Below are 27,338 nucleotides of genomic sequence, written 5' to 3'. Positions count from 1 at the left end.
GAACAAAACTAACTGGACAACACACCCTCAACTCTGCAAGCCACTCAGCAAGGGAGGTCAAGGCCTGATTTCCCTTGAAAACAAGATTCGATCCTTCAGGATAATCCTCCTCCTAAAGACACTTCAATGCAATCACACTTATGTAACCACCTTCGATTACATCACGAAAGCATCCACCAGAGGACTTACACTTTCCACAATCCTCCGAATGGCCAGTCCTGCACCATCTCCTCCTAAACTACCTACCTTTTACAAAGATGCTCTACAGCGATGGAAAAACACAGGACTCCATCACACACTCACAGGATCAACAGAGTCAGCTGTACTTACAGAACCACTATTTTCAAACAAAAACATCACAAGTCTCACAACTGGCCAGCCTTTTCTTTTCCCTACATGGAACTGGGCAGGAATAAGAGTCATAGGAGACCTCCTAATCCACACCCTAAAGTGGAAAGCACTCACAAGCCTACCAATGAATAACCCAAAAACTGAAAAACAATATCAACAGTTGCAAGCCTCCATTATAAAAGCCTATCCAGATATCGCTACACCTCAGGAAATCCGTATTCCTTCTAGAAACTGCTCGGGGCCAATATTTCATCTTGTACAATCTGAAGCCTCACTTCCAATTCATCCCTCCAACTACAAGAAAATATACCACTTCCTCATGTCAGTGTCCCCATCCTCACCATTCTTATATTCAGCCTTAACACTCTCATCTACAAGGCTGCATATACCACACAGTTTTCAGTGGGATCTGCCATATAAATCAAAATGTGCCAAACCAGATTCCGAAATACAGTGGAGATTATGGCATAACATCTTACCAACTCCTTCAAAGCTCTACAAATTTAAGCTAAGAGAAACGGATCTGTGTCCATTCTGTGACGTTTCAGGCACCCTGGAACACACATATCTGACCTGCCCTGCAAACAAAGTGATAATCACCTATGCCCTGAATACCGCCTCTAGCACCTGTAACTACACACACAGCCAAGAAGACTACTGGAATTTAGTCCACACAGAAGAAAACAGACACAGAACATGCAATTTCATCTTCATCTGCGCTAAGGCCGTCATCTACAGCTTTTACCTAAAACAGACAAGAAGTAACCAGCACCCATCGATCACTGAAGCTGCACAAACCCTCATGCACATCCTCCGTCGGAAACTAAAAAGCAGGCTTCTATTGGAACTTGAGCACTTCAAAGAAACAAGAACTGTCGCGAAATTCCTAGAGGAGTGGAATCCAACTGGTACCCTCTTCTGGATTGACGACGACAATGTGCTCCATCTGAATGATAACTCAGAATGAAACTGAACTGTTAATTTTGAATATTCATTTATATCTCTATTGTACACCCGAAAGGAAAATGTTTTTTTTCTTTCTCTGTAAATATATACTTATAATATGTAAATAGTCATTGTTGCCTATCGTGTAATGTTTATTTTAACAAGTTAAATAAAAAAAAAAAAAATCTATATATATATATATATATATATATATATATATATATATATTACCATCATGTACATTCCAGTTGTAGAAATATATTGGGCACAACAACAAGTATCTATCTATATACATATATTAACATCATGTACATTCAGCCAGTTGGTATGGAATGGTTTCTAATACTAGCTGAAGATTGGCTAGAGTCCTCACTTATGCTGGATATTATATATTAGGTAGGCTGAATGTGTGCCATCCAGATCCTTGGAATTTTCATGCCATCTTTGTTGTTGATATTTGAGTGATTTATCAGGATTTTGCAGGCTTCCTTAAATTTCCTTTCGTACCAGGTTTTTGTGCGGTTTAAAGAGCGGGTGCTTTTCCAGTTGATTTGGTGTAAGGTGTTGAGTGCGTGGTCTGAGAGGCCTGCTTGACCGAATTGGTTATATTTCATGTTCTGATGGGTTCTTTCTTGCGTATAGCGATTGTCCGTTCTGTTTCACCAAGCACCCTTTCAAGAGCGCTATAAAGGCGCCTGAAGAACACGATGCCGTGACGAGGATATGGTGACAGGATATTGTTTCTTGCCTTCTACAGTCTTCTACCTCTTTTCTTCTATTAAATTAAGTATCTCATTTGTAATCCAAGTCTTCCGCGGTTGCAATTTTGTAAATTCTAACACTTTGTCTGCTGATCTTTTATTTGTTGTTTTTTTTTTTTGTTTGATCACCGTTCATCTCATGCATTGACAATTGACATTTATGTCTTTAGGGATGAAGCAAGATGCTTTTCATATTCCCTGCTATCTGTTGTGGTTAAAGTGAGGGTAAAATTTACGCGCAGTTTGCTCGCCCTGAATAGGCATCGTTATAGGAGGCTAATATAGCTTTTGGTCTTCTATATTTGAATATGTCCGTTGCCTCGTATGCTGCAGCTTGCTGAACCAAATCGTTGGGATGTGTGGACGTCTTTTGGAAAAACTTGGATGTTAAGGATTGTAGAAAAGAGAAAATATAGGGAATATTTGTGTCTCTATGAAGTTGATTGTTTCTAGCATACCACGGGGCGTTCAGAATCATTCTCAAACACTTGTTCTGCACTCGTTGTATTTTGATAATGTTAGTATTAGAGGTGTGGCTCCAGGCTGGAGAGGCATAGGTGATTATAGGACGAATCGTCATCCGGTATAGTTGCAATTTGATTCTGTTGCTGAACTTGCTATATCTATTAATTAACAGATAGATCTGAGCTATGGCTTCAGATGCCTTTGCGCACGTAGACTTGATGTGTTGGTTGAAAGATAGCTTTTTGTAGATAATTACACCCAGGTAATTTGTTTCTGTCTGCCAGGGAATTTCAGTATTGAATAGTAACACATCTCCTGCATGAGACATTGGCTTTTTTTGAAAAAAGAATGGCTGAGCTTTTCAAGGGGTTGACTTCCAATCTCCACTTGGAGAACCAACCCTCCAGCTTTAGAAGGTTTTCTTGAAGCTTTCTGGTAATGAAATTGGGTCGGAGAGATCTGGTTAGTATTGCCGTATCGTCCACATACAGGGCCAAAATGGAAGTCATCGGATTGTGCGGGATGTCTGACATGTATACGGAAAACAGCAATGGAGCCAGTAGAAATCCCTGCGGCACTCCAGCAAAGATATGGCGCTGGGACGATGTATAACCGTTGATTTTAACTTGCATTGATATATTCTGAAGATATGAGTGGATTATATGAACCATTTTTAGTGAATTACCGGCTGAGATAAGTTTTTGCAGGAGTTTAAAATGCCAGATTTTGTGAAATGCTTTAGATAGGTCTAGGAAAACAGCTCCTGTGCACTGGCGCCAGTTGTAGCTGGTGGTGATGTATTCGACAATTCTGTGGATTTGCCAAGTAGTACTATGGTGTTGCCTAAAACCAAACTGTTCTTTAGGGAGGATGTTAGGTCATTTACTGAGGTTTGGAGTCGTGAGAGGATGAACTTCTCTGCAACCTTACCCAGATTGGAGATGAGACTGATTGGACGATAATTTTGCGGTAGGTGTGGGTCTTTGCCTGGCTTATGTATAGGAATTACATCAGCCAGTTTCCAGGTGGAAGGAAAATAGTGAAATATTAAAATTGCATTTATTATACTGCTCAGGTGCACTACTGCTTTTCGGGACAGAAGTTCGATCACCCGATTAGTAATGCCGTCTGGCCCAGGAGCTTTTTTGTTCTTTAATTTTTTAATAATGTCATATATCTCAGCAGGTGATGTTGGTGCAATATGGTCAGTGCTGGTTATAGGAAGTTTGATTGAGTGGTCAAAGTCAAGGTTTTCATATGAAGGCCTGCATTGCTCCTTCAAATTGTATGCTATAACTTCTGCTTTGTCTACATCTGTCTGAGCAAGGCCCTGCTCAGAGAATATTGGGGAAGGGATCTGACTTTGTTTTTGATATTTTTCAGTAGTCTTTTCACCTATTCCATTTCACCTACTGATCACTCCAGATGGAGTGATCAGTAGGTGAAATGGAGGCTAACTTTTCTTCCCATACTTGGTCTCTATGAGCTTTGAGCGCATCTCTTACTGCCCCACTTAATCTGTTTAGATATGTTTTATCTTGTGGCGCACACGTGTTACGGAATCTTTTCCTAGCTCTGTTTTTGTCTCTGATCAAGTTCATGATGTCTTCAGGCAAACGATCTGGCTTGCGGGCAGATTTGTAGGAGGTAGCTACCGTTATAGCAGAATTAATTTGTTGTGTGAGATTTTTAACTGCAGTTTCTACTTCTTCTTTTGTGCGTATGTGAGTAACAGGTCCAATATAACCCTTCAGTGCTGTTGACAGTCTTTCCCATTCTATGTAGGAATGAGAAGGAGGAGACAGGTATTCTTGTTTTATCTCATGCATGCAATCTGTATCTTTTTAAAATGCATTTTTTACATCTGAGATTTGGTAGTTCAAGATTTCATTTTGTATTCTTTATTCTATTCTAACTTTAAAAGTTCTTGCTGATATTATATTAATCAAGTGGATATTAAATCCAGCATTATTTTAAGCCGAATGTAGGAAACTATGAAAGTTTCGTACGAAATTTGCCCAGAGAGCTTTTGACCACTCGCCGGCATTTACGAGTTGCCCTAGCGCGGAGCTTTTAGAAAACACGATCGCTTGCCCAAGCATCCATATATTCGCCTTCTATTGGTCCATTTTGATAAGCTCTCTAGTCAAATTTCGTACGAAACTTTCATAGTTTCTACATTCGGCTTTGAAATAATGCTGGATTTAATATCCACTTGATTTATATAATTTTACATCGCCGTACTGAAGCTGGCTCTTTATTTTAGTAAGTTCTATCTGATAGTTTCTGAGGTTTAAAAGCCAGAGTTTGCTGCTCTGGTTGTTTTGGTCCACCTTCCACGCCACCAGTATTAAATTATATTTTATATATATAACTGATTGAAACTAAGAAAGTTTACCGTCTTTGTTTTTTAGACTGTATTGGTCACAAGATGGCAGGAGCCACAAGAAAAATTTGATGATGTCATAGCTCTCTAACTAGCTTCCATTGCTGGTCAATCGCCATTCCTCATAAGTGTGAAAACTTTCCGTGTTGAATTTTGTTCATCGTAGAGGCTATACTATTGAACTCTAATCCTCTAAAAGGTAACAGCCTAATTACTTCGATCTTCAGTGATGTATATTTTAACGAATTTTTGTCTGGAATGCAAATCGTATCGAAACATAATGTTCAGAAATCGGTATCCCCTGCCACGCAATGAGTTTGACGGCAGCTTGCTGTCATTACTCTATAGGTGTAGTAGCAGATGTGAATTGCGAAAAAACAGTTGCTGTGTGTGTGCGCGCGCGCGCTGAAGAATAGATTTCCTTTAAATTTTGTGGTTCGCATTTAGTATATTTATATATATAGGTTAGTTTCCCGGTTTTGTTGACATTATTCTGCATAATATTTTTGTTTTATTTAATCTCGCCGAAATAAGTATAGTATTTCCAGTCTCTATTTTCAGCTTTCGTTGCATATGTTTATTTTGTTATTATATTGCAGTATGATGCAGGAGATGTTTTGTAGTTAGTTACTTGAAGCGTATGAATTCCTGTGATAGATAGATATCACTTGATATCCTTCGGAGATTGGAACTTCTTTGGCTATATCTTCGTTTCTGTGAAAATAAGAATGCGTTTTTAGGACATTATTTCGCCTTCCTTCCACCTGAGCAGGAGATTGAATATTGCATTTAGTATATAATTCAATCCATCATTCTCTTCTTGGCCTTTTATAGATTTTGTGTATGATATAGATTTTAGTCTGTCAATCATTTCTGCGACTTGTTTTAGAACCCCCCTCCCATCCCCGCGATGCATAACTGGGAATGCACGCGAGAACAAATTTTTGTGATTTCAATAAGCTCTCACCAAAATTTATTTATTCTCGATCCGAATTCATTGGCTTCTTCGGTTATGAAGTCATTTTATTTATAAATTTCAAGCTTTTCATGTAAACGTAATTTTACGTATTTGTCACTTAAGTTTCTTCTAAATATATCCCTCTCATTCAACAATTCCTGAATAATTATATATGTTGTTATATTTCTGTTATTCCAGTAACTTTTTAAATATAGTATATCACAGGGTATTACCTGCTTAATCAGCTTCTTTTTTGGCCTTTCTATCAGATCCTAAATATAAGATGTGAAATTTGTTGTGGGATAGTATATTTTAGTGTGTGTGTGTATGTGTGTATGTATATATATATATATATATATATATATATAAATAAATAAAATTCCAAATTTAGTATTGAAAATTCCAAAGAATCCTTTCACTGTGTGGCAAGTAAGGGGAAGGACTTGAGTGGATTTGATGGTATGAAGGTGACTGAGTCAGATGTAATAGTTGAGTTATTCAGCAACCACTTTTCAAAAGTCTGTCACCCATGTGAGTATATTTCTGTGTCTGATGTAGCAATAACTGATATGAGAATTGAAGTTAATGAATCTGAGGTACTTAGGAAATTGCAGAATTTAAATGCAAATACGCTGTAGGTTTGGATGGGATATCTGCTCAGGTATTACATGAAAGCACGTTGGAATTGTCAGTGCCTCTTACTTGGCCATTTAACTTAAGTTTCAGCTCTGGTAAGGGTCCTAGGGAATAGAAAGAAGGTAAAATAGTTCCTTTGCATAAAGGAGGCTCTAAGACTGAGGCAGAAAATTGCAGACCAATCACCCTCTCAGGAGTGGTGGCAAAAGTATTGGAAAAGTTGGTTAAAGACAGAATTCAGGAATGGGTGGATAAGAGTAGGATACCCTATGAGGGCCAACATGGTTTTGTTAACTTTTCATAATATTGACAAGTGAGTTGGATAAGGAGAATGGCTACACAGTGATGCTGCTTGATTTTGCTAAGGCATTTAACAAGATACCCCATGAAATACTGTTACACAAAATAGAACAAGTGGGGATGGTTATTAAACTGGTGATGTGGATAAGAGAATGGATCATGGACAGATACCAAAAAAAAGTAATGTATGGAGGAGCAGAATCCAGGATGAAGCAGGTGACCAGTGGTGTTCTACAAGGTCCTGTGCTTGGACCATTATTGTTTAATTTGTACATAAATGATATGGGAAATGACTTGAAGTGAGATATTCAGTTGTTTGCTGATGATGCAAAGTTGGGTAGTACAGTAATTAATCAAGCTGATGTTGAGAGCTTGCAGGATGATTTAAATAAGCTAGCAATATGGGCAAAAATTAACATATGTTGGGATTAAAAGATTATAAGCTGTGTGCCAAATTGATGGAACTGTACTCCAAGAGATTGATGAGGCTAGAGACTTAGGGGTGTTAGTGGATAGGGAGTTGAAGTTAAGATGGCACATTGCTAAGGTGTTCACAATAGCTCATAGGATTACTTGGTTATTGAAGAATACACTAACATGCAGAGATAAAGAAGTTATTATTCCTCTTTATAAGGTATTGATATGTCCATATCTGGATTACTGTGCTCAAGTCTGGTCTCCTGGGGTTCTTCGGGATGAAGAAGTGGTGGAGAGAATTCAGAGGCGAGTGGCCTCTCAAATGTTCCCTATGAGGATAGATTGATGGTGTGTGGATTACAGAAGTTGGTTGATTGGAGATAAAGAGGGAATATGATAGAAACATTTAAGTTACTAAATGATTTTTATAAGATTGATACAGGAGAAATATTTCAGCATTGATATAGTGGTGGAAAAACAAGAGGTCATCCCTGGAAATTAATGCGTTACCTGACTCAGTTGTGAGTGCTTCGTCTGTCAGTGAGTTCAAGAATAGGTATGATAGATATTGTGTGGATAATTTGGGTCTTCTAATAATAGATTCCTCTCCTCCTTCTCTATGTTATCTTTCAGTATTTTATGAAGAATATAAAAATCAACATGCACTCCTTAAAGTGCAAGTTGATAATTTTATTTTCTTATTTTCATGTTTATGAAAATAAACAATAGGAAACATGTATTTTATGAAAATTTCAAAATCTCAGTATGTACTTTTCTGGTCTCTTTTCATTTCAATAATGATATATATATATATCTGTGTGTGTGTGTGTATGTATATATATATATATGTATATATATATATATATCATTCATGATAGTCTTTTTCTTCCATGGAAAAGTGGATCCACAATGATTGCAGCTTTCCACACAAAAGCTGAAATCCAAGTTAAACTTTCTAAACTACTTAGTGATTAATAAAACCATAACAAACAGTCTTGAAGTTTTATAATTATTATAGAATATTGTATTTATTGGTTTCACTGATGTAAAAGGTCAGGTTTGACTGCTAGCCTTGGAAATCCTTTCATTGTACCCGATCATTTTCATATAAGAATGTTACATGAATGTGTTATTTTGCGATATATTTTGGATATGTGAGAAAGACTACAACTAGCACAGATAGTAGTGAAAGAGAAAATAGTATAGCATAAGGTTTGTAAATGGAATGTCTTCCATCACAAACCTTATGCTATGCTATTTATCTGAGCTTGCATGAAATCAGTGCTTTCAGAAAGTAGATATTGTTATTTTAATTTCAATGGAGAGAAGATTCTGTATTTATACTTTTTATAATATATTTTTCAGCGAGGGAAAAAACAAAACTTATAAGTTGGCACAAAAGAAAATACTTAAGGAAACCTAAAGATATTTCACTTTCTTATGTCAAACTTGTTAATTATCATCAATTAAACTGATGTTTACTCAAATTCGCACTTTTTTCCCCAAAATTAAAGTTAAAAAATCATTGTGCGAGATATATGCAGGGATTTTTGGACAATTTTTTTTTTTCAAGAAAAAAATAAATTGTTATTTATAATTAAATCCTCAGTATTCATTATAATTTATAATTGCTCACATTATTTGTAAAATGAATGCATTTAAATTTTAATTAGCAACGTTATTTACATGATCGGCTACTCACTTTCATACAATATATATCGAATCTTTTTAGTGACAATGCTTGTGCAATCAAATTCATTATTTCTGGCAAAATCATGTCTGAAGCTCTCAGAATCTAGTTGTACAATAGATCGTGATGATCTCTTAATCCATCCCTGTGCAATCCAAAATAGAATTGTATATGCATAGAGATGCAAGCAACCAGTAGAGGGAATGTGGCAGTGAGATAGAAGTCAATGCTCTCACTGCCACATTCCCTCTACTGGTTGCTTGCATCTCTATGCATATGATCAGTGTGGTATTAACAAAAGATCATGCAACTCAACAACAAAGGCAAGCCAATGATTGTTGAGTTAAATGCTGATTTGCTTAACCGAATTCCAAAATATCTGAAACTGCCATAACAACATTCACTATCTATTTTTCGTGTGCCAACTATATGTGAAACTTATTAATTTCCTTTTTTTGTAAAGTAAAATCAGGGGTGCGAGTTATATTCGAGTAAATACGGTACTTATGTTTTTGGTCTAGAGTTCATGAATACAGATGCCTCTCATGCAGACATTACTTTTTAGACTTTATAAATTTGCAAAAATTCTTTCACAAGAAATTAGTTGTTCAATAAAGTTGATAGACCATCATCACCATCATTTATTACACCTGTATGCCAGCTGTTGACTTTTTTAGTTTTGTACTTTATTACCATGGTCCATATGTAATGCAGATGTTTTCCTTTGCAGTTTGATTCTCGTTGTGATGAGACGAATCTTTATATGGGATTTTTCAGTTGAAGGCGAGTTATCTGATCTCATATGTAGGTAGCAGGGTTTTTCCTCCCTGAAACTTAAGTTTTCGTCCCATGTACTAGCAAATTGACCTTGAATACGTAATTTAGAGACAAAAAATACTGGTGATGGTGGTGGGTAGTAGATGATGATGGTGGTAGTAGCAGTTCTGTGTGTAGTTTGTGGATTAAATAGTGGCGATGGAAAGTTGTAGAGTGCCATTCCTTGATGAGTCCATGGACTCTTTGGAGGCATCGTGATAATAATAGGTTCATCTATGAGTATGAAAGCATTTGTCTAGTTGTTCCCAAACTTGGATGCAACACAATCAGTAATGCCAATATAGTGAGTCTCCTTCAGTGGAGAGTGGTGATAATTTGAAGGAGAGAAAAAGATCAGGCAGTTAATGCTCAAAAATTAAATTGATGAAAAAAAAAGTTATGTTGCAGTTTATCTAGTCATAAAATTAAATAAGTTATGATACCAAGTGCAAATTATTTATTTATTATGACAGTTTATTATTTATTCCTCTTTGCATATCCTCTATAAAGTGCTGATCTACTTGCTCATTGAATAATTCTAATGTGAATAATAGTCCAATCTGCAAGGTACCATATAGCAAAATGCAAGCTTGTTTTCCTTATCTTGCAGTTCCATAGTTCTGCTTAAATACATTTATTCAATGCTTTAGTCCACCATTGCAGATTTTTGTTTATTTTTATTTTATTACTTATTTTTTGCAAATCATAGTTTGGAACCATTTAAACTTTATTTTTTTATCCCATATGCAAGAGGTAGAAGAACCTATGGCACATCAGTGGTGCAAGTAAGATAGAAAGAGAATCTTTTGCCATTTTTCTTGAAGAGTTGGAGGTTGTAATTGAGAAACACTTCATGAGGCTCTTCTAGAAGACAGGAGAATAGAATAAATGAGGAAGAGGAGAAGCAGGTTCTGTATCATGGCCCAGTTAGCTGAGTGGTTAGCATATACTCTTTCTAGCCAACAATCCACTGTAGGTTTACAAACAAACCTTTCATGAGCTGTAGTGTCAAATCCACGAGCATAAATGAGTGTGTCTTTTGGTGGGAGATGAATTTCATTGTCCATTGGCTTGAAAATGTTACATGTTTGATCTCTGAGAGTAAGATTCACTATTAGGAATTTCTATAATAAATTATGCATATTTGTAGTGGAAAATATAATTTTTTTTTAATGTTCCTCTCTCCCCTGAGGACACCTCTAGTACATTCGTACTGTGAGTGGACTAAGGATTTTCTATTTCTTTTATTAACTTTCATATTTTTTATTTTAGTTTTTACATAGTCCTGAAATCCTGCTCTAGTGACCAAACATGGAACTTTTTCAAACCTCCAATAAGCAGAGTGATCTCACACTGGGCAGTGAGGTTCCTCCCACCTCAAGATAAACACAAACATGCACACTGTGGGTTTCGAATTCATGACCTGTTGGTTGGAGAGCAAAAGTGCCATTCAAGCCGGCATTATTGTTATATTATTATTATCTTCAGACCTCCATGGAGTCACTCATCATGGGAGAGCCCTCTGTCACAAAATGCAAAAAAATAAAATAAAATAAATAAAAAATTAAACCTTACAGCACAAAAATCTTAGAGGTTGTGGGTTCTGAGCAAGAGTTGTATAAAAAATATTATGTAAGCCAAGTGAATTTTGCATTTGTCATGTTTCTTCAGGACATTTTAAGTTTTTTACAGTATAACTTTTTATTTTCAGTGAGAAATGTAGTGCACAAGACCTACCTTAAGACTTGAAAAATGATATCTTTTGTATTTCTTGCTCTGATTTATTTATTTATTTATTTTCATCTCTTGTCTTTCTGAAATAGAGATAGCATGAACAGGTAGATCTTGTAAACATTTGGAATAAATAGATGGGTGCCTGCCCTTAATTGATGAAAGAAGAAATGTTAGTCTCTCTATAGTGGATTGAATGTTTCTAAGTAAATGAATTTTTGTGAGAACTTCAGATAAGTTTTTGCTGTTCCTTTTAGATAGGGAATATTGCTTTTCTTATTTATTTAGTGTCCAGTTGAATGATTGATAATCTGTGATTCCTAAATACCATTAAGATGTAAGATTAGATGTTTTGGTAACTATAGTCTTTTAAACACTACTTTAGACTGGAGGATCATTCTGATGAACACATCAGTGTATATTGAAATTTTGATATTGCAATCTTTCTGTGTAAGATGAGGCAAAAGCAGATTAGTAGTTTTACATAACATCCAGGGATGGCCTCTTTAGTCTCCCTTTCCACCCTATGTATAATTCTTGCTATATTAAAATCTGGTTAAATCTTCTCACCAATTCAACCTGTTTGGTCGAGTGGTTAGTATATCCACTCTCCAGCTAAAAGGCTGCAGGTTCAAATGCCACCATGGGCATGGATGTTTGTGATTGTCTGTGAAAATACTAGTGGTGGTGGTGGGCAGTAGATAGTGTTGTGGTTTGCTGTAGTTGGTGGAGACGGCGAGTGGTAGATCAGTTGCCCTCCCTCGATGAGTCTTTGGACTCCTTGGAGGTGCTGCGTAATAATAATAATCTTCTTCCTAGCATTATGTTAGGTCTGTTCCAGTCTCATGCCATCTCTTTCTTGGTCTTCCTATTCTTCTTTTTTTACTTATTTTATATCTGTATAATATTTTTGGTAGTCTTTGCATGGTCTGACCAGTGCTTTATACAGTGACACAAACTACATCCTTATCTCTACTTATCACTGTGTTGCTTATCATAGCAGCAATGTACCATGTAGTTTTCACACTTGCATCATATCCTCTGAATTAAAAGTCTGACCATTACATTTGGAACCTGAATCTCATCCACATCCTTAAGCACATAATTCCACCAATATAGTGTACAATCTTATACTTTTGTACTCCAAAGGATAGTGACATTTATTAAAACTACAACCCTGCTCATTCATCCAATCTAATCTTTAAATTTCTCTGAAGAGTTGGTATCAGCATTACTGCTTATAATCTTGCCATCTTTACATCATGAGCAAACAACTGAATACCTCCTGTCAGTACATGTGAATATCATAAATAAGTTGCCGTATAGAATCCTCCTACCCCACACAGCCTGTAGAACACCGTTGGCCACCCCTTTTCTGGAACACTCCATATGAACTTGCTAATGTCATTCAGAGAACGTTTATCATCACTACCTTCTCAAACTTGTATTCCAAATTGTCATGTGGCAGTCTGTTACCTTTTCTTGCAAAGTTGAAGAATTGGTGTGAGTTTCTCTTCATCTTAGTACATTCATCACTTTGTCATAAAATTCAAGTATATTGCTAAATCAATATCTGTCAATGCTGACTCATATAGACATAGGTGTGTCTGTCAACCCAATCCTTTATATTACTAATCATTATCTTTTTCCTTAATTGATGTAATTATAGTGGGCTTTTAATTATTCATATTATATTCAGACCTCCACAAAGTCTTACTCATTGTGGAAGGTTCCTCTGTCATACAGCTCATCTTCTTGAGTATTCTACAATTGAGCAGGTTCTTCTTTTAGTAGCCGAAACTTTCCTTCCACTCTTCTGTTTTCTGAGCCTTCTCTTACAAGGTTGTGTACCTATCTCCATTCAGCATGTCATCTAGCATTGTTTTCCTTACTCTTCCTCTGGGTCTTTTTCCTTAGATGACATCTCTGATTCCATTCCCTCTCAGAATATGTCCGATCCAGTTTCCCTTGTTCTTTTAATCCTCCTTAACAGACTTCTTTCTTCTTCTACTCTTTTTAAGGCCTCTTCATTAGTTATTTTATCTGTCCATTTGATTTTTTCCATCCTTCTCCAAATCCACATCTCAAAGCTTTCCAAAATCTTAATTTCTTCTTTCTTCAATGTCCAAGTTTCAGATGCATAGAGGACAACACTCCACACATAACATTTTATTAGTCTTTTCTTTAGGTTTCTATCCATTTTACTTCTCAATAAATTCCATTTTCTATTAAAGGCATCTCTTCCTATCGCTATTCTTGCTTTTATGTCACTTTTACATCTTCTGTCACTGCTAATAACATTGCCTAGGTATTTAAATGTCTACTTGATTCAATTTTTCCCCATTTATTCTGATATCCATATTTGTCTCTTTCCTTGCTATTTTTATTACCTTTATTTTTTTTATGTTAATTTTCATTCCATAATTGATACAGGATTCCAGTAATCTGTTTAACAGATGTTGTAGTCCTGTTTCAGTATTTGATAACAATGCCTTGTCATCTGCATATCTTATTGCAAATATCTGTCTACCTCCAATCTTTATTCCTTCTTCCAATTTCTCCAGTGCTTCTTTAAACATTGCTTCAGAATACATGTTAAACAAAATTGGTGACAGAGAACAGCCTTGTCTTACTCCTCGTTCAATGATACTTGGTTCTGTTGTACCATATATGTCTCTCACCATGGCAATTTGTCCCATATATAGTGAAATAATTAGCCTTCTGACTTTCCAATCTATACCAATCTTTTCCATTACTTCTACCATCTTATCCCATTTTACAAAGTCAAAAGCTTTTTCAAAATCTATATAACATATATCATCATCATCAAATTCCTGCCATGTACCCTCAAGGAGTGTACAGGATATGATAATACTACATGAAAAAAATTACATCATTACAATTTTCCTCCAAATAAGTCTGTTACTTGTCAAGCCTCCAACATTATCAGATCTAATATTTCTATCGTCTAGGCACTTTGGACCGTATCAGTCCACCTATATCTTGGTCTTCCTCTGGGTTGTTTTGCTGCCAACCTGGTAGAGAATATTTGTTTTGTTAATCTTTCTTCGCCCGTTCCGTTTAAGTGACCATACCACCTGAGATTACCTCTGCTAACACATTCCTGAATGCCGACAATGTCAAGTTCTTTCCTAATATCCTCATTTTTAATATGATATTGCCATTGATGCCATCTGTTCACGCCTCTAATCTTTCTCAGGACTCTCATCTTTGTGGTCTCTAGTCTTTGGTCAAGTGTTTTACTTCTCACCCAGCTCTCAGATCCATAAGTTAAAACTGATTTGAACACTGTCTTGTATACAGCTAATTTAGTGTTCCAACTAACTCTTATTCCATATGAATTTATTCAATTGACTTCCCACCATACCAGCTTTGTTGATTCTGTTGTGTATTTCTATATTTAATTTACCGTCTTCACTAAAAATCGTGCCTAAGTAGCTGAAATGTTTTACTTGTTCCACAGGTTCTCCATTTGCAATGCAGTTGACATTTTCAATGATTCTGCCTATTTTCATTGTATTTGTCTTTTTATTGCTGACCTTCATGCCATATCTATTACAACAGTTCTTCAAGTTAGTCAGAGAATCTTGCAGACTTGTAGCGGATTTATTTAGAAGTATAACATCATCCGCATAAAGCAAAGAGCTGACATTAACATCTCCAATTTTGATATCATGTTTAATACCACTTTCCTTCATAATGTGATCCATATAGATAATGAATAACAGATGGGATAATGTACATCCTTGTCTCACACTAGATTTAACATTAAACCATCTTCCTGTACTTCAATTCTAACTGCTGACTTACAACTCAAATAAAGACTAAGTATTGCTTGATATAATGCTCCATTGACACCATATAACTGTAGCATATTGAATAGCTTCTCTCTTGGCACCTTGTCATATGCCTTTTCCAAATCAACAAAACTTAAATACAGATCTTTGTTATATTCTCATGCTTTCTCGACTATTTGTCGTAAAATGAAGATCTGATCCTGACAGCCTCTTTTTGGCCTGAATCCAGCTTGTTCTTCACCCAGCTTTTCTTCCACAATTCTTCTTAACCATTTCTCAAGTATACTTGCATAGATCTTGCCAGGAACACTCAGTAGGGAAATACCTCCTGTAATTCTAACATTCAGTTTTATTTCCCTTTTTATATATGGGTACTATGAGAGCTCTACTCCAATCATCGGGAATTCGTCCCTCTGTCCAGGCTTTCTGAACTATGCAGTGCAGCCACTGTAATACTTTTATACCACCATACTTCAGCATTTCTGGTCGAATATCATCTACTCCTGCTGCCTTTCCACATTTCAAGCCTTTGATGGCTTTTTCTACTTCAAGTATGGATATGTATTCCTGACTGTATGCCTGTTGAGTGTTTTTAACCACTGTGCTGTAATCACTGCTTATTTCATTTAGCAGTTTTTCAAAGTAATTACTCCATACTTCATGGATATCTTTTTCTCCCGTTTTCATGTCACCTTTATCATCTCTAACACCTTTTACAGCACTCTTTACTCCATTCTTAAGCTTCTTCAACAACCTCCAGAATATTTTGCCACCTTCTTGATATTTATTTTCTATATTCTTGCCGAAGTCCTCTCATGACTTTTGTTTAGCTAGTTTTACACACTGTTTAGCATTCTTGCATTTGTCTCTGTATTCTCTAAGAGCACAAGCTGACTTATTTGCCAGGAACATTTGATATACTTTCTTCTTTTCCTTCACTGCCTCTTTAACTTCCTGTGTTAAAGAGGCAGTGAAAAATTAGAACTCTAATTTTTCAAGGATAGAAAAATTAGAACTCCATGGAGTTCTAATTTTTCTATCCTTGCAGACTCACTACATGCCTCTCTAGCTGAATCAATCAGGGCTTTCTTCAAGGCTTGCCACTGAATCTCCAAGGTTTGATTGATGTTCTCAAACTCTTTCATTTTTTCTTCAATAATCATTGTGTATTTTAGTCTACAGTTCACATCTGAGAGATGCTCACTTTTATTCGCTTTAAAACTTTCTTACATGTTATTCTTTTCAATATGAAATTCAATTTTATCCTGCTCAAGACTAAATAGTGATCACTTCCGACTTCAAATCCTCTGTACACTCTGGTGTCCTGCACCAGAGAGAAAACATCACTATCAACAATAACATATTCAATGAGATTTTTCTTATTCCTAGCCTCTTCTCTCCATGTGAATTTGTACACATTGTTATGTTGGAATATGGTGTTAGTTATAACCAGTCCATGCCCTGAGCAGAAATCCAACAGATATTTGCCATTATTATTAGCTTTGCTCTTTTCTCCAAATTTTCCCAAAATATTTTTGTGTCTCACAATCATTTCCTACTCTGCTATTTAGAATCCCAACAAGGACCAACTTTTCCTTTTTCATTGTGTTAGTTGCTTTTTCTAAAGCCTCAAAAAATTCCTCCACTTCTACCTTAGTAGAACCTTCTGTGGGACCATAGGCACAAATAAGCCTCATTGTCCAGTTCCCCATTCTCATATTTGTCCACATTACTCTACTTGAGACTGACTGCTATTCAAGAAGATGAGCCTCTTATTTTGTGTTGAAAACTATGGCTACTCCTTCTTTTCCTTGATTGTCATTGCCTGAATATAACATTTTGTATTTATTGCTCAGAAAGATCTCACCAGTTTTTGTCTTTTATTCCTTCTATCTCATTAGGATTTGTATATACAGTGAAGGAAGGTGTGTAACTAAGGTGTCTAGGAAGGGTAAACTATTGTTCTTTTCCATCGTAAACTGGATTCTTGGATATATGCTGACTGAGGAAGTGTTTAATGTGTCTGGGTCATGAGGCCAAATAGAGAACACATCTGCATATCTTAGCCAGATAGGTTTGAGAGGGGCTGAGTATGGCTTGTTTTTCAAAATTTTCCATATAAAAATTGGCAAGAAGGGGTGAGGGGGAGGGAACCCATGGTGGTTCCCTCTATCTGTTTGTAAATTTTGTTTTTCCAAGAAAAATAACCAGAATTGATGGCAAGGGAAAAGAAATCTAAGATGTCAGAAGGAAAAACATTTTGTAAGAGTGTTAAAGTATCAGTTTAGGGAATATTTGTAAACAGTGAGGAGATGTCAAAGCTTACCAATATGCCTGTGTTATTTAAAGTTAGATTTTCTATTAGAGTTTTTTATATAGGATGTAGTGAGTCCAGTGGGGGGGGGGTCAGAGAGTTAGCCAGCTGTTTTGACGGTTTGTAGCAAGATGCGTTAGTGGCAGCTGTTATAGGTCTTGGGGATTAGGTTTGTGGATTTGTAGATTTGTGAATGCACATATCCTTTCAGAACATGTATAATTGCTGTGCATTATTGGAAGGGCCACTACCCAGGAGAGATACCAAGGTTGAAGTAATGTAGAAGTCTTATATTTCGCATATGCAAGAAGTGAAAAGGTGCATCACCTTATTATTAAACTACTCTTGATTAGCAAAAGTTGGAAAGTTTTTTTCACTTGGTTAGAAATTAAACTTGCCAAGAAATGATATGGGGTCACTTAAGGATCAAAGCCAAATAACTGGGAGGAGACTTTTACATCGCCTTTAAACACCTCATTCATTCAGTAGTATCTACTGAATAAATGAGGGTGGGCTGACAATTTTGGGACTTATCTGACCAAATTGTACTCTCTATTGGCTTAAACCACAAATGCATATAATAGTACAATATGATTAGATTTCCTGCTAGCTATGGTATTGCCTGGTTAACTCATCAGCTAGAAGAAGAATAACCCCAATGCTAGAAGAACCTAAAGTAGTAACCATCAATATAAGAAGTATTAATCTAAATTGCAGAACTGAAAAGTACCATGTGGATGTAATTGGCATTACTAGGACAAAGAAGATAAAAAAAAATAGGTGAGATCTTACTAAATAATAAGTATAGGGTGTTATATTTGGGCAATAATGATCAAGAAAAGGAACGAGTAGTGATAACATTCAGCATATGGACAATGAAACTTATGTGTGCCTATCATTACACAGAAAGTTCTGAGGAGGAAGTGGAGGAATTTTTGAGTCATTAGAGCATGCAACTGACAAAGAAAATGGAAAAGATGGTCCTTGTTGAAGATCATCTAAACAGCAGAGTAGGAAATGAATCCCAGCAACTACAAAAAGGATATTTTGGAAAAATTTTGAGAAAAGGGCAGAGTCGATAAGAATGGTAACTGCTGGATTTCTACTCAGGATATGGACTAGTCATTACTAACATCATGTTCCAACTTAAAGATGTGTACAAATTCACATGGGGAGAAGAAAAGCCTCATTGACTATATTATTGTTGATAGTGATATCTTCATGCTGATTCAAGATACAAGACTCTGCAAGATTTGACGTTGGAAGTAACCATCACTTAGTTTTAAGTAGGATAAAACTGAATATTGCATTGAAAAGAATATGTATGAAAGTTTTAAAAAGAATTAAGGATGAGCAACTTTTACAGGTAAACTGTAGACTTTACTATATGAACATTATTCAAGAAAAAACGAAACAGTTTGAAAACAAGAACCAAACCTTGGGGACTCAGTGCAAATCCTGAAGAAAACATTGATTAATTCTGGTTGAGAGTATTTGGCAAAGTTGACTGCAAGGATAGAAAAATAAGAACACTATGGTTGTCACAAAATGTTACAAAGCAGTCCTGGACAAGAAGAAAGCATATCGATAGTTCCTAACCAATAAGTTGGTAGACACCCTAAAAGAATACAGAGTAAAAAAAAAAAAAAAAAAAAAAAAACTAAAAGTAGCTAAATAGAAGACATTTGAAAAGTTCAGTAAGAATATTATTTTCATGACACCTCCAGGGAGTCCAAAGACTCATTGAGGGTGGGCACTTACTCTACAACTGTCTCCACCAGTCAATCCACCAACTATAATGAACCGCAACTACACCAATGCCATCTACTGCCCCATCACCACTAGTATTTTCACAGACAATCACAAACATCCATGCTCACAGTGGGAATTTGAACCCACAGTCTTTTGCTGGAGAGTGGATATGCTAACCACTCGGCCAATGAGGCTTGCCAAAAATATATATAGAGAGAGAGAAAAAATATATAATAAATATCAGAAAGGTGGCAAAATGTTCTGTATAATGAAGCAGCTTGGAAATGGAAGAAATAATACTGTAAAAGGAATCAAGATGATGAAGGTGACATGAAAACTGAAGATAAAGATATCCTATATGTCTGGAGTAATTACTTTGAAAGACTGTTAAACAGAACAATCAGTACAGTAGTAGAAAATTTTCAAGAGGAATGTAATCAGGACTACACATCAGTATTTGAGGTAGAAAAAGTCATCAAAAACCTGATGTGGAGGGGCAGTGGATGTAGATGTTCAACTAGAAATACCAGATGTGGAGGTTTTGCAGTGACTATACTGCATAATTCAGAGGGCATGGTCAGAATGTTAAATTCCAGATGATTGGAGTAGAGCTCTCATAGCTCCCATCTATAAAAATAGAGAATAAAGCTGAATATGAGCATTAAACAAGAATTTCTGTATTAAGTGTTCCATGTATGCAAGCATACTTGAAAATTGGTGGAGAAAGATTATGGAATGGAAACTTGGAAAAGAACAAGCTGGGATCAGGCCAAATAGAGGTTGTCAAGATCAGGTTTTCATTTTACCGATAAATAGTTGAGAAATCATGGAAATATGACAAGGATCTGATATATGACAAGGTACCCAGAGAAAAGTTTTTCAAGACACTAATTATATGAGGTAAATGGAACATTATACTAAGCACTACATGGTCTATATTTAAGTTGTAAATCATCAGTTAGAATTGAAGGAAATATAGGAAGATAATTTGTAAAATTGAGGGTAAGACAACACTTCACTATCCCCAATCTTATTCATCATCTGTATTATTATTAATTATTTTGGTAACCTCCATGGATTCAACAGACTCATCATGAGAGATCTACTAAACCAGGCAACATGTCTATCATAAGGAACTACGAAGCTCTTTACACTACCTACATTCACACTCTGGCAATGTATTCCACTCACCAACAATTCTCCACATCTTTATACAGCTTCCAGGGATGGCCTCATTCTTACCATCATAACATCCACTCTTTATAATTTCTTCAGCTACTGGAACAAAATTCAACCCATCATATAGATGGGTTGAATTTTGAATCAAAATCAGAATAACTAAATATAGGAACCAACAATATAAGAAGTATTAATGGAAAAATCAAAATTGCAGAACTGAAAAAAGGACCATGTAGACATAAAAAGAAAAAAAAGCATTACGACAAAGAAGACAAAAACAGGCGAGATTACTAAATAATAAGTATAGGATGTTATATTTGGACAATAATGATCAAGGACAAGAACATGTAGTGGTAACATTCGACACATGGGCAACGTGAATAAACTTGATTTCATAATTTGAGATATCAAACTTAAGTTTTTTGCTGATGATGATATACTGAACACAAGTAGTGCACGTCTACAGGATTCTATAACTAATGTAACAGATATGGCATGAAAATCAGCAACAAAAAAAAAAAAGATCAAATCTATGAAAATAGGCAGGAACATAGAAAGCTTCAGCTACGTGTTCAATGGATATCCTATAAAACAAGTAAAATATTTCAACTATTTAGGCACAGTTTTCAGTGAAGATGGCAAATTAAATTTGGGAATAGGCAACAGAATAAGCAAAGCTGATATGGTGGGGAGACAGTTGAATAAATTTATATGGAATAGAAGACAAATTAGTCAAAACGCCAAACTAGCAGTGTATCAGTGTTGAAACTAGTTTTAAGTTATGAATGTGATAGTTGAGTTAGAAATAAAGCATTTGATCAAAGACTAGAGACCACAGATATGAGAGGTATGAGAAAATTACAGGAGTGAGCAGATGGCATCAGTGGCAAAATCATATTTAAAATGAAGATATTAAAAAGGAACTTGACATATCTTTGTTACATTGTTAGTATTCAAGGATATGTGAACAGAACTAACCTAAGGTGGTGTGTCCACTTAAATAGAATGGGTGAAGAAAGGTTTGATTCAGTCAGAAGTGCCTTGGAAGCACAAGATGTTATTTATGACAGTATTGGAGTGCTGACAAGTAATTAACTAATCTGGAGGAAAATTGTTGATAGGAGATTAATAACATAAACTTAATCATGTAGTGCTGTCATAGTAGCCTGAACACTCCTTGCCGGTACATATCATGATAAAGATGATGATCGTGAAATGATATTCTTGTTTAATCCTTTATGCATGCATAATCAAACAGAGTTCCAAGAATAATCATGACTAGGCTAGTTGTATATAGAGGTTTATTTCTCTGTATTTCTGGGTCTGCTGCCCACTGATGAGACCTCACTGAAGGTTGAAACTAGTCTTGGTAGTGGCATTTCCCATAATGCATAGTATTGTACACATCTGAAAGGATGTGCTTTGAATTATGGGATACTAAGACAATGTGAAGTCATTAACCTGTGTATACAAGTAGCCTACTCGTGAAGATATTTTGGGCACAAATTTTGTTTGCTTTCACTTAAAGTATTAAGCAAGAATATAATTTCATGGCAAGTTTAATTGAATTTATAATCATGTTAAAATAGCCATGCACAGTCAATGTTGAATTAAGGTTTGAATACGGTTTGGGGAATTTTTTAATGAAATTGGGATGGTGTTCCAAGAAGAATTATTTCAGTTATATTTTTTAGCAAGTGTTTTAAGCTGAAGAATGGAAACAGTAATCAGAAAGGACATGGCAAAAAAAAGTGAAGAACAGAAATCATAGAGTTTATTCCATTTTGTACCATTATAGTGTCATATGTTGTAATAGTGCCATGAGACTGAGTTGAAGCATTCTGAAGGAAAGGAAATGTGGACAAAGTTATGGTCTGAGGGGTGAGATCAGACATCTTTGGTATTTGGAATTGGGATTATGACTAAAGAAGGTAATGCTGTGAGGCAGTTGTATAGGTTCTTCTGAATAGCACCTGTTTCTGAGAGGTAAAATTCTGCCATCCCTCTCAGACTGGCGAATGTATAGATGGGTTAGCTTATTTGGCAGTGGACAGTGCATCTGCTCAAAAATTTACCAGTAGGTGGGTTTGAATCACTGTGGACATAGATGTTTGCGAAGGACTTTAGGTCGTAAATAAATTTCATTGCCCAATATGAGACCACTGAGACCTTAATGCCAGATATGATCGAATACCTTTGATATATCGAGAGTGGCAGTATGGGTTTCTCCAAATTTTTCTGTGGCCTATTTCCAAATGTGGGTGAGATTATCAAGGAGATGCAATGCAAATCCCCAATTTGCATTGGGGATTGTTTTAGAGCTGTCTAAAACAAAAATAGCAAGATCCATATTGGTGATCACTAATTAACTGATGAGTCCAGTAATGAAGAAACTGGTCGTTGATAACCTTCTCCATCACTTTTGAAAGTACTGAGGTGAGAGCAATGGACAGTAGTTAGATGGCTGACTTTTTGGCTCCCTTCTTAGGTACAGGCTGGATGGAGGTATTCTTCCATTCTGTTGAGTAGATGCCATTTGAATATCATAGCTTATCTAGGTGATATGGGATGGGTGTTAATTCTGGGGCACAAGTTTTGATCACAACTGGAGGAATACTATCTTGACTGGGAACTTTATTAGTATCGAGTTTAATCGAGGTTTTCCTGGAAGGTTCAGAGGAGGTGGGCAGTTTGTGTTCCAGTAGCCTGGAACACAAACTGTTGATTGGACCACCAAAGCAAATCATGTTCCAGTAGCCTGGAACATGATTTGCTTTGGTGGTCCAATCAACAGTTGGAGGAAAAAACTGATGCCAAGTGCACCTTTTCTTGGGTGGTATTACCTTTCTACCCTCAAGATGCAAGAGAGGTGGGAACAGGGGAAGGCAGAAGTTGCACCCAGTAGCCTTAGCTATGGACCAGAAGGCTTGACGACGACATGAGCAGACGACTAGTTTATTGTATTTCATTCTTATGAAGTTTGCTTTGGAATCATTACACTTGTTTCAGGGTGTGGTGTAATCTGAATGTGAAGCTGGAGTTTTTAATTTAAGCCATTGAGTATATGCTGCATTTTTATCATGGACTTACAGAGGTGCATTTTTTTGAGAACCAGGGCTTGGATATGGATTGGGGATTTGCATTGAAGTAGGGAATGGAGGGTTTCATTCCAGTAAGGATTGTTCTAGTTATGATTATAGTTTAGTGCAGGTGTATAGATGAGGAGAATGAAAACAGTAATTTGACCATGGAAAAGAGACATAAAAATTCTTGAGGTCATCTCAGTGGCACAGTTGTAGTGCCATAGAGTATGAGGCAGAGATTGGCTCAGAGGAGAACAAACTGTAGAAAAACAAACGAATGAGATTGTGGTTTCCAGGGCAGAGCAGACAACCACAGTGTGTTTGGAGGGAAAGCTAGTTAAGAAAAAGTCTAGTGTGTTAAAGAATAATGAGGACATGGGGGGGGTCTTTTTCTTTTAGGATATGTAAGAAGACGTCAGAGGTTTGAAGAAATTCGAAGATACAGAAGTGTGGGCTGTCATCAAGTTCTTCATGCTCCAAGAAAAGTCCACAACTGAGATTCACCAAACTTTTTGTTAGACTTGAGGGGCTGTGCCTCAGGCATATCCAACAGTTGCCAGGTGGGTGGGCCAAGTTTAAAACATCCAGAGACAACTAATTCCCCAAGTCAAGACCTTCCACAGCGATCCCACCACCTGAAAACATCAATACAGTGCATGCCATGATCCTTGATGATAGAGGAATGCCAGCCGAAAACATTGCAAAGACTGGGGATATCCAGGGAAAATGAGTTGGGTCATTATTCACCAACAACTAGACATGCAGAAACTCTCGGCAAAGTGGGTCCCCCAAATGTTTGAATACTGACCAAAAAAGAGAATGTGTACTGTCATCTCAAGGGATTTGGGGTCATTTCAAGAAATCAGGTGCAAATTTTTTGGCTCATATTGTGACTGTTGATGAAACATGGCTTCATCACTTTGACCCAGAGACCAAACAACAGTCAGTGGAGTTTAGACACAAAGGTTCTCCATGGCCAAAGAAGTTTTGAATCCAAAATTTAGCAGGGAAAGCTTTTGCCATTGCGTTTTGGGAATGAATGGTGTGTAATCCTTAACAAATATTTAAAAAAAAAAGTGAACCTGTTATTACGGCAGCAGTTTATTCACACTTTTGAAGATACTGAAGGAAAAACGCTACAGAAAACTGAGCAGGGCATGTTGCTTTTGTAGGACAACACAACTGCTCGCACTGCTCATGACCCAACAGACAATACACAACTTGGGATTTCAATGTCTGCCTCACCCACCTTATTCATCAGCATCCCATTTGACGCTTTCCTATTCCCAAATTTAAAGAAACACTTGAAAGCAACAAAATTTACCACAGTTGAAGTCATATCTCCAGCTTGAGGACTGGTTTGTGCAAGAAGAGGAAGACTTTTTCTCAGAAGATTGCAAATGATGCAGCAGCATTTTAACAAGTGTATGCTTTGTGGGGAATATGTAGAATAATGTGCAAGTCACATGGGTCTACCTCAATTCCTTCACAATGATTATCACAGCTTTTCAGCACACCTTCGTATATTCTGGTTGGTGGATTAACTATTTGTGATAGATCATGACTCATGGCAAATGATTCAGCTTCTCTTTCAGCTTGATCTGTGAAGTTGGAGTGGGCAAGTCTGTTTGTGTTATAGACGTTAAAGTTCCTTAGGAATTTGGATTTTATAAAATCAATTTTTAGTGATAAATAGTCGATCAAGAGCAACATATTTGTCAGAATTAGTTGAGCAGAAATGACGGCTGTAAAGTGAGGTAAGGAAATCTTGAGTCAGAGCAGATCAAAAAGCAAGGATTCCAGATTGGATAGCCTTTGGCAAGGGATATCAGATTTTACAATACCACATTTCTCCCTTTTTGTGGAATGCATCATGTAAGGTGTAATTGGGACAGTTGAGGTGGAATGTGGTTGTAGAGGATGGGATTCTGTTAGGAAAAGGTTCAGGTTTCGGTGTCTATAAATAATGGTATATCATGATATTTGTATCAATGCCCCAAGTGTTCATCAGATGAGAGAAATTTTGGTGTTATTTGGAGAGGGGGGAGGGTATATGTATTTTTTTTTTTCTAATTTTTGCTGTATTTTCAGATTTTTGATTTTGTTATTTTTTTTTGGGAGATTTTTTTTATATCCATAGTTCAAACACTAGTACAGCCTACATCTGCCACCTACTACTACTACCACCACCACTAACAGTATTTTGTGTCTGGAAATTGCATGTGTTCCCAATTTGCCTGTATGGAGGATGAAAAACCTTAGTATCCAGGAATAAAAAATATACTACTGCATACTGGCTATGTAATGTTTTGGTGAAACTATTCCTCAGCAGTCATTTCTGAGTTTGGGGGTAATAGTTGACTGGGTCCTGACATTTATTGAACATTATGCAACCACACATGGGCATTTTCAGAAATTTGGTTTCTCGGTTTCTGTCATCATGTGGAAACCTTGAAGAGGATCTGGAAATTCTTCTCTGTGTATAATCCCTTAATGCATAAAATATTGTACATAGTTGAGAATGAACATCCATCCTCCCTGTAAGGTCAGTAAAGGGATGTGAAGAAGGTGAGGAATACACATACATGGAGAATGGTGAGTTCATGAAATGTATATAGTCGAATGCTAAGATCAAATCGGCTTACAGTTCAGTGTAATGAATATAATGTTGATCGGATGAGATCCTCCATAATGAACAACTCCTTAGGATTGTTAATAATATAGTCCTTAAACAGTGTATATGATAGGATGAATGTTTGTATTATATCATAAAGTATTGATTTTAAAGAAAACTTTGAAAGCTTTTCCGTTTGGGTTGTAGTAGTGGTTAGGAAACTGGATGGATTCTGAAATGTTGATTATGTGAACAGGTTGGGGGGAGGAGGGGATGAATCGTAGAGCTTACTGGATAGGCAGAAGAGATGTGATTATGATATATTTAAGTTGGTATGGGTGTTTGCCAGATTAATTTAGAAGAAATTATTCATAGAGGTGGGGGATGAACAAGATTTCATCCCTAGACAAAGACAACTGATATGTTGCTTGTTGAGTAACACTTCCCAATAGAGGCCTATTAATATTAGTTTTTTAGGGTGTGTACTGTTTATTTTGTGGTCTATGATTTTTATATCATTTTATATTTGTATATCTATACATATTGCATTTCTTATGACACATTATCCAGCCACTCTCCTTTTTATTTATTTTTTAATTGTAATCTTGCAGCAGTTGCTCAGTCTCAAGTACTTTTGCATCAGTACCATCGATCAGCAAGGGTGGGTTTAATTTCCCATTCAAGTGCAAAAACAGTGTTCATTGGTTTGTTGGATTTGTATAGAATTAAGTTATCCAGAGAAATTCTTGTAGACAGGCTTATACTTTAGTTAGATATACTTCTAATTTTTAGGAAATGACAACATAAACTATATTATTAATTATAAAACTTTAATAACTACATATATTTTGGGAATGTTACATTCCCATCTTCAGGGATCACAAAACGATATGTGCATGCAGGCACTAACACAAAGCAAATGAGGCTGAAGAAAGGCAGTGGAAGTCGTTCCTAAAGATGTCCCCTAGCGAACTAAATTGGGTTGTCTTGGCCATTGGGCTGATGTTCCTAGAATGCAAGCTTCCCAAATTTGTGGCAGTCTCATGCACCCAAATTTGTTGAGTTTTGGAAAGTACAAATTACCACACCCTGGGGAACTTTAGCCACTACTACCTTAAATTC

At 36.3% G+C, this 27,338-nt stretch overlaps 1 protein-coding gene across 2 annotated transcripts in view; it reads left to right on the top strand.

Moving 5' to 3' along the window:
* The first annotated feature begins 5,014 nt into the window (after window positions 1-5,014).
* The window catches only part of Rab3 (RAS oncogene family member Rab3), an 83,003-nt gene continuing 60,679 nt past the window's right edge, over window positions 5,015-27,338 (top strand). Inside the window, exon 1 of one of the 2 annotated variants that reach the window (XM_090414393.1) lies at window positions 5,015-5,107. The gene's annotated coding sequence lies outside the window, so the exon portion shown is untranslated. The remainder of the gene's footprint in view (window positions 5,108-27,338) is intronic. The other variant, XM_090414394.1, reaches the window with a different exon arrangement.

The sequence above is a fragment of the Typopeltis vanoorti genome, chromosome 25 (genome assembly GCF_054136105.1).
Source record: "Typopeltis vanoorti isolate ZY-2024b chromosome 25, IOZ_Tvanoo_1.0, whole genome shotgun sequence".
In the NCBI taxonomy this organism is placed as follows: Eukaryota; Metazoa; Arthropoda; class Arachnida; order Uropygi; family Thelyphonidae; genus Typopeltis; species Typopeltis vanoorti.
This window is presented reverse-complemented; position numbering and strand designations above follow the sequence as displayed.